At 39.3% G+C, this 15,077-nt stretch overlaps 1 long non-coding RNA gene across 3 annotated transcripts; it reads left to right on the top strand.

The window, feature by feature from the left end:
• The first annotated feature begins 5 nt into the window (after positions 1-5).
• Positions 6-11,017, top strand: LOC148936823 (uncharacterized). Of its 3 annotated transcripts, none has more exons than XR_016139042.1 (6): positions 6-425; positions 728-818; positions 1,142-1,262; positions 1,688-1,951; positions 7,584-7,752; positions 10,409-11,017. It is a non-coding gene; the product is annotated as an uncharacterized LOC148936823 (long non-coding RNA). The 3 variants fall into 3 exon arrangements; XR_016139041.1 differs by having other exon boundaries at positions 1,142-1,276; XR_016139043.1 differs by lacking the exons at positions 7,584-7,752; positions 10,409-11,017 and adding an exon at positions 2,778-2,924 and having other exon boundaries at positions 7-425; positions 1,142-1,276.
• Positions 11,018-15,077: the final 4,060 nt, after the last annotated feature.

Genomic DNA, 15,077 nt, shown 5'->3' with positions numbered 1-15,077 from the left:
ACAATTTACTGCACAGATTGCAAAATGATTTTTAGTATTTAATTGCGCAAAGCGCAGAATAGGTTTTATTACAACTTACCGCGAATAGCGCACGATATTTATTAGCACGATGTTTTCATTGCATTAGGCAAAGAATACGTTTTATTACAAAATGTACTGCATGCAATTCAGAATATCTCTTCATAATATGTTTCAGTATGTAGAAAGAAATTGTGAGAATTAATAATAAAGAAATTGAAAAAGGAGCCGATCTACGAGATGGCAAAATTAATTGAAATATCGAGAAGTGTGAAATAGGCAATTATACTTGAACGATCGGCAATGATACGTTGGACATTGCTCTTACCGATATCAGCAAGGGAAGAAAACCTCGGCGTTTTTTTTCATTACGATCAGGAAGCAAGAATTATTAAAGCGTTTGTAAAGTATGTTTCTGAAACATCTTTTTCATTTTATAGTAAAAAATAAGGACATTGCAATTAATTAACTGAAATTTTTACCTGATACTTTGATTTTTATAATATTTGTATTGAGATATTTTTTAAGATATATGTCACAAATTGATAAATTGATTGTATGACAAATTTGATAAATCTCATATACTTCAATTTTCTAATGTGAGCATATTATGTTTTTATATTCGTTTAATATATTATTTGTATATTTCATTGATGCACATTATTTCCTTGTTCAACAACAGATTGACAACATACCGTTTTGATTGCAGCTGTGAATTGATTCGTTGGTTCGAATAAATTCCAATCTGGGAGATAAAATGAAACTTCTCGCCTGTACAGCATACAACAGCTATTAGAAAAGTGAGTGTCTTAGGTTTTTTAAAATAAGCATTCCTAAAACTTGCCATGATAATTTAAATAGCAATTGATATAATAATTTATTTTTATCCCAACAAATTTTTTTATCTGCATCGAACAGTTTGCCTTATTGCAGTTTTTTACATAAAATACCGTTGCAATTTCTTTTTAAGATTTGTATAGTATACTTGATTTAAGATAAAAATTGACTAATATTAAAAAAATTTAAATATTTATATACATATACGAATACATAAATTCGAAATTATATGAATTCGAAATTATATATTCTTTGCATAAAATGGAAATTAATATTTCTTTTATAGTTTCTTACAAAATAGTTGGATAAAATCTAGATGCAGCATATGTTGCGGTGTATTGGAAGCAAGATATCTCACTACATCCTTGTAAAACTTCGTAATTCTTAGCAGAACCAACCTTTTGCAAGTAAATTGCTATCTGTACGCGATATTACGTGGCTTTAATCAATATCATAAAATATCCATTTTTTTTAAACATTAACTGTGGTTTGCGCAACCGGAATAGTAAATCTCCAAATATTCTAAATGCAAGAAAAAAGATAATTACTTTAAGAAAAAGAAAAATATACATGAAATAGCGTTTACATAAAAAACAATATTGGTAATTCCAAAGACTGTCGTTAATATTAAAGATAATTAATTAAATCGAGTAACATTTTTGAGAAAAAGTTGTTAGATATCTAAGATCCTGCTGAGGAAATTATCCGTGTCCCTTTCGGTTGTTGAACATATTCTCGATTTGTTTTATATTACATATCTTTATTCATAATCTTTATTTAATTTGCTACGAATTATATTATTGTTGTTATATATAAAACATTGTCATAATAGATATATGATACAGCGAGGGAGGTTCGAGTCATTATGCAATTGGAAGAAATGAGACAGAAAATCGTTCTTCTATCGGGCAGTCGAAACGAAGATAAGCTGTGCGCTAAGCACACATGATTTTTCTTCAGTGTGCGTGGTTGCCAAGTTTCTCACGCATCGGCATCGTTGGCTGATCATGTGTATCGATCACTTCATCAGTCGACTATCAAATGTCGAAGTGTGCGTGTCTTCGCAGAGAGAAGCCTTTCGTCGCCAAAAATATAAGTAAATGCATCATTTGCTCTTTCCTTTTATTAAAATATTCCAAATAACACGCGTATATAAAAGGTATCTTATAAAGGCATTCTCACAGAAAGTGTACGAGTAATTTTTTTGATCTAGCGAAATGGATTTTTGTTTAATACACTGTTCGGACACATTCATGCGAATACATATACATATACATATATCTACATTATACATATACATATATCTACATGTCATTTTCTTGACATTGCTGTTGACCGTTGACTTCAATTTAGATTACCTTAGTTAAATTTAATGTTATATAAGAGAAAGGAAAAACGTTTTACAGACATTGAACTTTTAAACATCATCAAGTCGTGTTATCTGGAATATATTTTAAGATTAATTAAGTCACACACACACACACACACACACACACACACACACACACACACACACACACACACACACACACACACACACACACACACATTTTTAATCATAAATATAAATAATTACATATGGGCAATTTTCTTTTCAATTCCAATTTATCTTCAAACTTAACTTTTTGTAAAAGAAAAAATACAAAAATTATCCTCTTAATTATTTTTTATCTTTCATTATTATTATTACACATACAGTTATTGTACAATAGCTACTTTTTTTGTAATGGTCAATAGATTATATGAATAAATATCATATTTTATAAATTTCACGATTTATTTTTGTTATATCAAATAGAAATTTTACAAAAGAAAGAAATTAATATGAACTAATATCCCAGCGAAAAATGTTAATGGAATTGATACACATCCGGGGTGATACCCGTCGACACGAGCCACTCACAGCGCTTGAAAAATTCTAGGCGCCAGCCCTTGTAAGTGGCTAGTGGTCAATCGGACGTGGTCAAATGGATGTCATCCCACACATTGAATCAACATCGAATCGAAATGTATATGAATGTATAAAAAATTAATATATTGATAAATGTATATATTTTTGTCAATATTAATCGATACTTTAGTCTATAATAAAAGAAAAATTACGCGAACGGGAATATATATATATATACGGGTATATATATATATATATATATATGTATATATATATATATACGGGAATATATATATATATATATATATATATAATTATATATACATTCTCATCTACAATTTGTCAATGTAGCATGGACTCGCACCACATCTATTTCACGAGACATGATTTTATCAATAGTGTCGCAAAATAGATGTGACTTGTAATTCCACGGCTCAATTATAGACGTTGGTGGCGGTAGTGTACGACGATTTTTACGGTATCACGAAAAAGGGCAGCGTGGCCGCTCTCAGGTTCCTCTCTGCTACTACTAATCTATTGCTAACGTGAATAAAATCTCAAAAAACTTAGAAAAACTGACAATTATGCTGTTTTTGTCTCTTTTTAAGATGCATAAATATTAAGATGTTACATATTACATATTATGCGATATAGCTATTTTGATTGTTTCTATTCCATCGTATGAAAATCTCAACCAAAAATGTTTATAAGATATTTGATTAATTTTTAATTACTTTACACGTTATAAATTTACATGTTATTATACTATGGTGGTTCGGGTGTCCACCAATGTAATAGTTTAGTATCTGCAATGCGGTAGTCGGTTATATTGAGGTGGTCGTTGCCAACATGGGTTGTTGTGATGTAATCGTGCTGCTCGATTGGATTCGACGTAACCAGCTCGCTGTCGTTCACGCTCAGGCAAAGCGGAAAAGGACGACTGGCTCGAAAGGGAAAGGAAGGTTTTCGTGCAGGTTACAATGAACATTTAAGATTGCCTTATTGCAATATATTTTCCATGGTAAGACTACAAAAGACGAACGAAGACATCAAGAGCGTGGCGCGGGGGTTTGCGTTCCCCGCGTGTTCGGCGTGCGGCCCGAGGTAGCTGAATCGCGAGATTCCTTGCGGAGGCGCTGTGCTCGCCTCTCGCGGGCACCAGCCCCGCCGTGGTGAGCGATCCTGGCGCGGGTCAACACGCTTCCGGCGAGCTGCGAGGCCTCAGTCTGAGAGGCGATGTGATAGGAGGCCAGCCGGTGGTCTCGTCGGGGCGTTCCTACGACGATGCTCCCGAGGTCGAGTGGGATGAGGCGCCACGGATGTCTGGTGGGCTCCGGACGCTGTCCGGGAAAGCTCGGAGTAGGCGGGCAGTGATGCGCCGCAATCTGCGGTGAGATCCTCGCCCGTTGTGGAATTGACGGCTCGCTGAGTGGGCCCCTACGGGCCGGGAAGCTAATGGTACGGCCCGGCGTAGGCGGGCAGGTCCGTGGGGCTGAGCTCGGGCGCGGTGGTGTCCGCGACGCTGGCCCTGACGCATGGCTGTCGGCTGAGGATGACGATGTCGAGAGGGCGCCGAACAACTCGACCAGCTGCTCTTGCCTGGAGGCCGGGGGACGATGGTTGTCCCTTGCCGCAGACGGCGCAGGCTCTGGCCGGCGCGAAGTCGCCGACGATCCGGGATGCGTCAGTGCCGGGATGTCTCGCTGTCCTCCCAGCCGGGAAGTCCGCTCAGTGCTGGTCCTGGCGGCGGGGGTAGGCCTCCCCGCGGTGATGGCTGCCAGTAGGTTGTTCGGGCACGGGCGGATGCAGCTGCGAGGTCGGCGGCGATGAAAAGGCGGTCCCGACGTGGTGGCGAAATCCTGGTCCCTGGGCGGCGTACTCCGGTGTCGTCTCCGCGGCGTGGCTCTCCTCCGGTATCGGAAGCAGCGGCTCGTTCGGTTGCCTCTCGGCAGGGGTGCCAAGAGTCTCGTTCAACGGCCGCTGAAGAGAACTCAGGCGAGAGGAGGCACGGCGTGCCCGGTCGCGTCGGAGGGTGGAGGAAATCCTCAATAGCGTGCGCGGCCACTGAGGGGGGAATACGACCTATTAGTGGTCGGTAACGCCAACCGCAAAAAAGGCCGTATAATGACCGCAAGCGATCAGTCCTCAGTGCTACTTAAGCCGTGTGCAGGCCCCAGTGCGCACTGAGAGTAGTGTCGAACGGTGGTGCTGGCCGCTCTTATATAGCGTCCGTGTTGCTTTCCGCGCACGAGTGGATGATCAACCGGTTGGCCATCTCGTGGCGAGCGCGTGAATTACTCCCGTGCGCGGGCCCACAGTGTCGGCGCGCGGCAGCGATGAGCCAGAGTAGCGGACCGCCACAATACATACATATTTTATACGTATTATGTATAAATACAGATGATAGATACATTTAAACACAAGAAAAATTAATTTGAAACAACTAAATTAAGGAAATCAAGTTAAATGAAAAAGAAATATTAAAATTATAATAGCATAAAAAGTTTTTGTTACAAACATAAATGTAATTTTATTATAATTTAAAATTTATTATAGAATAAAATTATTGCAAATATTCAAAAGTTGTTCAGCATTTTTTATTTAACAAAAATTTAACACATCAATTATAGATTGAAATTTATGTCTCTTATATTAATTTTTTCATATAAATACTAATTAATATGTAATTAATATGTGAACTTTTGTGCGTAAACATGTCTTCTTTGGACGCTATTTTATATTGAAATATTCATGCCTTTCCCATGAGCTGTACACTGCAGATAACCTGCCTCTCAGTTTAAATGTTATACCTGCAACAATGTCAACAAACAACTGTCGCACACGCAGACATATATTAATATCTTTAAATCATAAAGGATTTACAAAATAAAATATTTAAGCAATTATAATAAATTAAATTGAAACTATTATAATTACCAGGTGTATGCATAAGTTTTTTCTGGTTTTTTAGTAAAAAAAGACACGTAATTTTCAAGGGAAATTAATTTTTTTTTATTCAAAATATTGGCCATCGGCTTCTACACATTTCGCCCATCTTTTAGATAATTTATGAATACCATGCCAGAAAAACTGTTTGTCTTTTGCGGCAAACCATTCGTCGAGCCATTTTCCAACTTCCTCGAAATTGCTGAAGTGCTGCTCTGCGAGCGCGTGCCCCATTGATGCGAAGAGGTGATAGTCAGATGGCGCCAGATCTGGGGAGTACGGCGGGTGCGGAAGGATGTCCCATTCAAGCAATTTCAAGGTGTCTTTGCTTCTGGTTTTGCTGTGTGAGACGCATTGTCGTGTAACAAAATCACTTTGCCATGTCTTCTGGTCCATTCCGGTCGTCTTTCGATTTATGCGTGGTTTAAATTAATCATTTGTTGGCGATAGCGTTGTGTATTAATGGTTTCGCCGGGTTTCAAGAGTTCATAACACACAATACCGCTCTGGTCCCACCAGACACAGAGCATGGTCTTCTTGCCGAAGCGATTTGGCCTTGGTGTTGATGGACCGGCTTCGCCAGGTGAAAGCCACGATTTTCTCCGCTTCGGGTTTTCAAAATAAATCCATTTTTCGTCACCCGTCACAATTCGATACAAAAATGATTTCCTTTCGTGGCGTTGAAGCAGCATTTCACAAGTGACTTTGCGATTTTCCATTTGACATTCATTCAAATCGTGTGGGACCCATTTACCGAGTTTATTGATCTTTCCCATTGCTCGTAAACGTCTGCTGATTGTTTCTTGTGATACATGTAATGCTTCTGCTAATTGCCGTTGAATTTGAGTTGAGTCATCATCCAATAACTCCTGCAATTGCTCGTCTTCGCATTTTTGTGGTCTACCAGAACGCTCACTGTCTTTCACATTGAAATCACCACTTTTAAATTGTCGAAACTATGTCTCACATGTTCTAATCGATGGAGCGTGTTCACCATATGTTTCTACCAGCAAACGATGACTTTCAACAGCCTTTTTCTTTTGATTAAATAAAAAAAGCAATGCGTACCGCAAATGTTCTTTTTCAGGCACAAAACTCGACATGATCACTGAACGATAAAACAAAGACGCTAGTTTTTGGCGGACTCAACTTGTGTGTGTTTGTAGTTTTAAATGTCAGACGAACAAAATGATGTATGTGTCAAATTAATACGCTGCGTACTTTTCGCTGGCGACATCTCTTAGTTAAACCGGAAAAAACTTATGCATACACCTGGTAAATCACATGCATTTATACATACAAAGACTAATTTCTTGTACTGAAAACATACAACATGCATAACAGTCCTCACGCCTGTCGGAAACACAACAACTAGCGCAAGTACTTGTAGTTATATTCTTATCTTAATAAATATTATTTAACAAAAATAAAAATGTATGTAACCATATTTGCAATTCCTTTAATATGATATAATTAAATAAAATGTTTTGATGAAATGAGAATATTAAAAATATTACCATGACAATTGCAATCAATACGAGAAAAACCGATTTTTTGTCAATTATATTTGAAAGCAAGTCACTATGCCACAGCTTGCTTGACGGACGGCAGAGTAAATCCTCAAATTAATAAAATTAATAAAAATACCATTACTTGTCAGTAGTGCGATAGATCCCGACATACCGCGAATAATCGTTGGAAGAAACAGACAACGCGGCTTAGAAAATAAAAATAGAATTATTTGCCAGATGTGTAATAATTTCGGGCATGTTGCAAAAAATTGTCGAGCGAAATTAACTCAATTCAAAAACAATATGTTTTGCCGTTATTATAAAGAAAGAGGACATTTCCTTGAAAATTGTTAACTGAGAATTGCAAATAATAATTGCAGGAAGAATAACGATCAGGAAAACGATCCCTTAAGATCAGATGTACAAAAGGGGCCCAAACGAGTTACACATCTTTCGAAAACTCCCGAGTCCAAGTAGACAAAAATGCACCGGAAATTCGACCTGTAACTGCAAAACTTGGATAAACATAGTCACGTGCCTATTGTGCAGGTAAAGATCCAGATAATATAAGATGACATAACTCTAAGTCAAATACCAACTTAATTTTGTCTTTAATTATGTTTGGTTCGGGACCAAACATAATTAAAGAAAATCTCATACGCGAAAATGAAAAAATCAATTATACAAATATCCTAAAGTTGAACGGTATAAATAATTATCTTGTTTACACTCTCGGAGAAATCCTTTTCGGTAAATCGATAACCTTTCATATTGTAGCGGACGATTTTCCGCAATCCGATATATTAAGCAACGACTTTTTTAAACAATTGTCACGTCAAGCGCGTAGACATACTTTAAGTAATTCTCAAAACAACATTTCAATATATAAAACTTTAATTATTACGTTCAATTTATTTCAGCGTATACATAAGAATATATTTAAAAATAAAAAGACGTGATGCGTCCTTGGATGAAGAACATCCCTACCATGGGAGCCGCTGGTATCCCCCACACGACCACCGGGGCCCTACCATCAGTGCCCACTGTTACGTCACAGGCGAGACGTGCTACGCGCGGAGCGAGTCTGCTCGCACTGGGCTGCGTGTTGGTTTTTACAGAATGACTTGACCGGATTATTGATACAAATTGCGACTGTATAGTCCGTATAGAAAGGTCGATAGTCTCCTAGAGAAAACGATATCATGCAGTCCTATCTCTGCATCTACGTCAATGACGATAGGATTCGGCAATGCGTAAAAAGAAGTATTTTCTTCGCGTAAATATTCTAAAAATGCCACGAATGCTTCGGAGCAGAGATCGCAGTCGGTTACCTCGCGCCAGAGAGCTAATTTAGTACCGCAAGAATTGCAAAGCCTTTCTTCCCGAGTAGTCCCAACATTAATATAATGTCTTAAGATAGCTGTGAATTGTAGTTGATCACAATTATACCGGGATTTACATTCTAGGCATATGAGATTGGCGGAATTTGTATCGGTAGCTATACCGACAAGACCATACCCGAATTCGACTACACACCGAGAGATACTTATTTGGTCGTTAAAGACGGCGGCTGGATGTGTTCTCTTTTGACGCGAGCCTTCCGATCATCCTCTGCACATAACGCGATTCAGAAATAAGAAATGAAAATTCACTTACCTTTCGTTGGCCCGGTTCCTGGATTCGGGCTTGTAATTCTCGCTGTCGGCCTGGCGGGTCTCGGGATGCACACTAGGATGCGGGGCGTCTGGAGACGACGTTGCTGGGTTCGGAGGACTTGGAGCCCACAGGCTATTCTTGAAGTGCGCTTCGTATTCTGGCTGGTAGATTTCTTCACACCCGAGCAATTCGCTCAGATCACCGGTGAGCGCGGATTTAATTTCGTATAGGGACAACGAATCGCACGCTGATGTCCGGCGCGGTTTTTACGTTTATTTGGCATCGAAAGTGATCATGAAGGGGAAATGTTACTTCCCTTACAAGTTACGAATATAAGATTGAACTTTCTATCGCGATGAGAACCTGTAACCCTCTGTGGGGAGTAGTGCGGGTGGACGCACAACTTGCTAGCCAAGAGGCGGGACAGGTTGTCAGATATCTTGTAATTTGACGACTTAAATGCGTGAGAAACGATACCTCTCTTGGGGAGTAGTGCGGGTGGATGCATAACTTGCTAGCCAAGAGAGCAAGCACGGCTTCCCGGAACGCTTATTATTTGATTGAATTACACGTGGTCACTCTACCTCGCGAACTCTGTCGATTGTACGTTTCGCTAGGATGGGTGGAAGGATTTGGATTTATTAATTGTTTGACACTAATCATTTTTCACTTATATATATATATATATATATATATTGTAAAATATTCAAATACAAGATTAATACAAAGATTAAATTGTAAAACACGTTTAAAATTTGAATTTAAATTGAATGGAATTTATTTGAAATTATATTCAAGTTATTTCTTAACACTAGAATTGGAATTGATTTGAAATTATATTCGAGTTATTTCTTAACACTAGAATTGGAATTGATTTCTCTTAACACTAGAACTAGAATTGAATTAGAAGAGGGAGTTCACGGACTGGAGGTCCTCTCCAGTCGGATTCGCGGGATGAACTGCTTACAGTCGGCCGTGCACTGAAGTGCTTCGATTCGGCGGCTCGAAACTGCGGCGACGCTATGGTGGGGTGCGCGTTCGATGTGGGAGGCGCTGATGGTGGGAGTGCGGCGCTCGCGTGGGAGGCCAGAGAATTGCCATGGTGGGGCTCGCGGTAGCCTAGGGGCGTATCACGTCTATTCTTTGCTTCATATTATAAGATTTATTATAAAATTGAAAAGAGTAATACTTTTACAATGGGGAATAAAATTATTAATTAATTCGTTTATTCTGACGCGACAGACGTGACATCTAATCTCATTTTGGAAATTATCTCCGCATCTTTTATTAGGATTTAAAGTTTTTCTATCACTAATTGCTTTGCAATCCATTTCTTCAAAATTCACAAATTCCTGGATAACGCATCGGCGTTTACGTTAGTTTTTCCGGCTTTGTATACAATATCGTAATTATGTATACAATATTCAGCTCATTTTAATCTCCTGTCACGTCGAGCGTATAAACAGCGCCTAAAATTTTACTTTAATAAAACACATGTAATAGGTATATTATAATATATTTATCTATATTGTTAATTTCTATATTTCAGCTAAATAAGTATTAATTATAAGACGCGCCGTATATTAGAAGAGCGCAAGACTCCCCTCCAGAAGGACTATAAGTTCCCTTTCTAAGATACCACAGGAGGCCCCTCTATGACAGCATGGCCCCCACTTCCAGGCACTGCTGCGCAAGTGCAACAGCCCCACCAAACCGTCGCCGCACGCCGAGCCACCGAATCAAAGGAGCTCAGTGCACGACCAGCACAGACCAGTTCTCGGTGAAGATCTTAGGATTTCACTTCGCGTCTCAGGGTGGACTCAATCCAGCCTCGGGAACCTCGCACCCTAATTTAGGTCAAGTGCGCGAGACATAAAAACCACAGTACGTGCAATTCTTCAAATAATACTACGACGATAACTTTGTTTTCTTTAAATCCGAAAGTAAGGATTTTTTTTTCTTCGTTAATTACATCTCGAGTTAAAATTCCTTGTCAATTACCACAATATCGTTAATCAAATATAAATCTTAGAAAAGTATAGCTACAATCACTATTCGTATACTACTATTATAAAGAGTCCATCATATTAAGCAAACAAGGATTTTCTTTGTATAATTATAATCATATATTCCTATCATGTTATTAAAATTAAAGTGAAAAGTGGAAGTGTCTGTGTTAGTAAACGAACCTTCCCTATCCATCCTTGCGAAACGTAATCGACTGAGTTCGCGAGGTTAAAGATTCTTTAACGCGAATTAAAATCAAAACATTTTGCCAATTAATCAGTTCGTTTTATTGATCCACTGATAGGCACCGTTATCCGCTTGACGGGCCGGCCCCTCGACGTCGGAACTAAACCGAACTGTTGCTCGTTTTCGATATTTCAATATCTCCTTACATTTAACTTCAAATATAGAGATTTTGTGCCTTGGTGTACGGGCCTCTGATCGTCCGGCGCCCACCAAAGCGCCCGCGAGGTACAACATCTCTCGGTCGTGTGTTAAGGCGAAAATAATAATCGCTATTAAGACAGATCTTGCGTTCTTGGTGTACGGGCCTCTGATCGTCCGGCGCCCACCAAAGCGCCCGAGACGCAATATCTGTAGCAACGTATCTTATCTTATACTGAACGCGTCATTGCATTCCATTGCAACGTGTTCTATCACGTATAACGTATAGAGCCCCGAGTGAAAATAAAATTATTATAATGTCTCTTAGAAAAGAATCTTTCTGCGATACCGAAGCGAAGGCATAGAGCCGGACAATTCCAAAACCTAAAAACACTTCGAAAAACTGACCGGACAATTACCAAAACATCTGCGAGACTTACTCGGTGTCGAAAGTACCTACGACGAAACGTACAAAAACTATTTTAAAAGAAGTGTGTGGTCACCCAGTCCGCCCATCCCATGGAGGTTACAACCGATTGAGTTCCGCATACCGAGATTGCCGCCACTAGATATCCCGGACATCGATCCCAGGAAGCCTGTTTATCATCAGACCAGAGCTGAGATCCTGTACAAATACTATTAAAGGTAGGAAAGATTTTATTTATTAGCACGCTCAAATAGATAAATTGCATATGTGTAAGGAACAAGTGAGGTCGCGTCGTCCCGAGACCTCTCCGGGCACGATCTATTTAAATCGTGTTGGATTATGTAAATGTGTGACAGAATTCGGCTATGGTATCATAGGATACGCTACCGATATTAACGAAGTGGGTCTTCTTTGTTTGACATGTAAAGTAGAATGCAATCGCTCATTTCCCGAAGAAAAATTTAAATTAATCCTATGTCATTATATGAGTATCGGCAATAATTCCGTGCCGCGAGAATATGAAAATTGTCACATTATATTAAGTATTCGCCGCGCAATTCACGAGTGCAGTGGATGTTCCGACGGCTTTGTCGCTTTTAACGCATTTTTACGCGAAAAGGGAAGAGAATTTGAAGACCTCTCGTTACCAGCGAGTCTAGATATAGAACCCAGTGTCGGTTTACACGACATAATTTTTTCAAGAAGATTGAGCTTCTTTTTATACTATCTGCACTTAAATCTCGAAAGTTCTTAGGAACCTTTCTTAGGAAAATTTATAGAAGAGATCTCTAGCCGCTCAGGGATCTCGCCCCTCCCTAAATTTTCAAAATTTTGGGAAGCAACAACATTCAGCCCGATGTGAACGCAAAAAATTCTAGTTTCACTCGGACGTACATAAATGTGCGCTCCGTCACCCACCACGGGACGTGACACTCCATCGTAATATTCTCATATTGATATCTTGCGTTTTTAAACCATAATAGAGGTTTATGATGTGACTAAAGTAAATTTTCGGCCGTATAAATATGACGAAAATGTTTAACACAATACAGTATAGCTAGCGCTTTCTTTTCGTATGTATTATAACGTCCGGAGAGCCGCCATACTTTTTTTTCCTACCGCGCATGTAATATCATCTTAACGTGGCTCACCACCGAGCCGACGACCGAGAACAGAAATTGGCTCTCCTGCCGTTCCGCTTAATATGGTGCTCCCCGCCATATTTATTTCTCTTAGGTGTAGTATACTATAATCATCCTCTTCAATAATCATAGATATTTAGCAAATATGCATCTCTACTACCTTACTAATTAAACAATAATACTTAATAAAAATATACGAAATATCTCATAACAATGTTTAAATATATACATATATATATCTAGATCATAATAATAAACACTCCTTAAATATATTTAAATATAATATCAATATTAATAATAAGCTCATATTAACGGTGGCGACACATCAATTAATTGTAAGATAATATTACTATAACAAAACTCTCAACCCTGTTACAGCGCATTACTCCCGGTCAGCCGCGTTCTGATTGGCTGACCAATGCACGCCATAGATATATACATCTAGCTTAACTACATAACCCGCGCCACGCCAGCGCCACGTGCGTTGGCGTACTCACGCCATCCGCCATCTTGCATCGCAGTGCCCGCCGAAACTCCGACACTTCAGTGCGCCGCGGAACCGTCAACACGTGCCACTCTCGTGCGCGTCGTCAAGCGTCTTATTTCCACCTCTAGTATATAGTTCAACTTCTAGTACGTAATTCGACTTCTAGCGTATAGTTCCATTTCTAATTCTAAATAAATAGTCTCAATTGTTCATTTTTGTGTTATTGAATGATATCGTGAGTGTAATCTTGAATCGAATGTCTAAATAAATTAGTATTATAATTGAACTTCCACGTGTCCATTCTTTCGCGCGTACCGTCACCGCATCGGTTAGTGAAAGTGTTCGCGAGGTAGTGAAATTTCACGTGTTATTAAACAATTCTCAAAATTGATTTATCGTCCATAGCAAGAACGCCAAGGTTCTCCCGGAGCAGGTGTTGTGCGTTCATTCGCATTTACCACGACGGAGGCTCGAAATTCTTGTCCGCAATAGATTTAATCGTTCCCACGCGAAGCCGAAATGCAACGCGAATTGGCTCGCCGCTGAACGATAACCTTTTGAAAACCTTCGTTTAACAATTGAACAATCGAAGCTTCACGCGAATGCCGAAAGGCAGGAAGAATCGTGCTGGTCGGAAGACCTCGATTAGACACTTGGAGTACGACCTCCACGTGGCATCCATCTTCGACCATACGAGGCCATCGGCGAGACTACCAGGTTCGACGGAGAGTATGAGCTCCTGGTGCACGACAAGCTCTGGAATGGACGACCGGCCCCGTCAGCGTTTGCCGCTTCGACAAGCGAACTCCAGTTCCGGCCTCGGATCTCCTTCGAGAAGTACCTGCACAGAGCATTGTGACGTCAGGAGAGCCGTCAGGTATATTTTCTTTTTTTCTTTCTTCTTCTCTCTTACTTACCTGCGCAGAAGCGCCACCGTATTAGACCATCGCGTCAATACCGAACGGTAATAGTCGACTCTCCCGCTGTCCAACGTATGGTATAGAAGCACTCTATTGTTATACACGCTATAGCCCATGCGTTAAATATAAGTCACCGGATAAATAAATTTTTAAACTTAATTAGACCGCCGGAATAATTGTTAACATTATAGCGTTAAGCAATCAGTAATAAATATCGTCCTCTGCTAGATAAATGCATATAAACAATTCCTACTATTTTACCACCAAACAAGTACCGTCACAATTATCAATTGCAAATTAAAATTAATAACAATGTACAGCAATCAATATCATTGCGCAACATTTTACTGTTATATAACCGTATATATATATATATATATATAGGTTTTATATATATATATATATATATTTATATATATATATATATATATATATATATATATATTATAAAATATATTAACTCGGTTATATATATATATATTAACATAAAATATATTAACTCGAGACACTCGGAGACTCGAAATTCTTGCTCGCAATAAATACAATCATTCTTATGCGAAGCCGAAACGCAACGAGAATTGGCTCGCCGCTGAATGATAATCCTTGTTTCACCTTCGCTAATATTTAAACAATCTGAAGCCTCACACGAATGCCGAAAGGCAGAAAAAATCGCGGCGGTCGCAAGACCTTTATCCGGCATCTCGAATACGATCTCCACGTGACAATCAATCATCATCTACAATTACAACGAGATAATCGGCAGGGAAGTTGAGTTCGACAGAGAGTACGAACTCTAGTGCACGATAAGCTCTGGGGTGGACGACCGGCCCCATCAACGCTCGCCGCCTCGA

Source organism: Pogonomyrmex barbatus, unplaced genomic scaffold, assembly GCF_055798465.1.
Source record: "Pogonomyrmex barbatus isolate J1 unplaced genomic scaffold, ASM5579846v1 scaffold2, whole genome shotgun sequence".
Classification (NCBI taxonomy): domain Eukaryota; kingdom Metazoa; phylum Arthropoda; class Insecta; order Hymenoptera; family Formicidae; genus Pogonomyrmex; species Pogonomyrmex barbatus.
This window is presented reverse-complemented; position numbering and strand designations above follow the sequence as displayed.